This window comes from Arachis duranensis, chromosome 2, assembly GCF_000817695.3.
Source record: "Arachis duranensis cultivar V14167 chromosome 2, aradu.V14167.gnm2.J7QH, whole genome shotgun sequence".
NCBI classification, from domain to species: Eukaryota; Viridiplantae; Streptophyta; class Magnoliopsida; order Fabales; family Fabaceae; genus Arachis; species Arachis duranensis.
Window position 1 is genome coordinate 70304256 of NC_029773.3, and position 353 is coordinate 70304608.

Below are 353 nucleotides of genomic sequence, written 5' to 3' on the forward strand. Positions count from 1 at the left end.
CATTCACTTGAATGATCAACTCTCCTCTATCAACATCAATCACAGCCTTTGCTGTGGCTAGGAAGGGTCTGCCAAGGATGATGGATTCATCCATGTTCTTCCCAGTCTCTAGGACTATGAAATCAGCAGGGATGTAATGGTTTTCAACCTTTACCAGAACATCCTCTACAAGTCCATAAGCTTGTTTTCTTGAGTTGTCTGCCATCTCTAGTGAGACTTTTGCAGCTTGCACCTCAAAGATCCCTAGCTTCTCCATTACAGAGAGAGGCATGAGGTTTACACTTGACCCTAGGTCACACAAGGCCTTCTTGAAGGTCATGGTGCCTATGGTACAAGGTATTGAAAACTTCCCG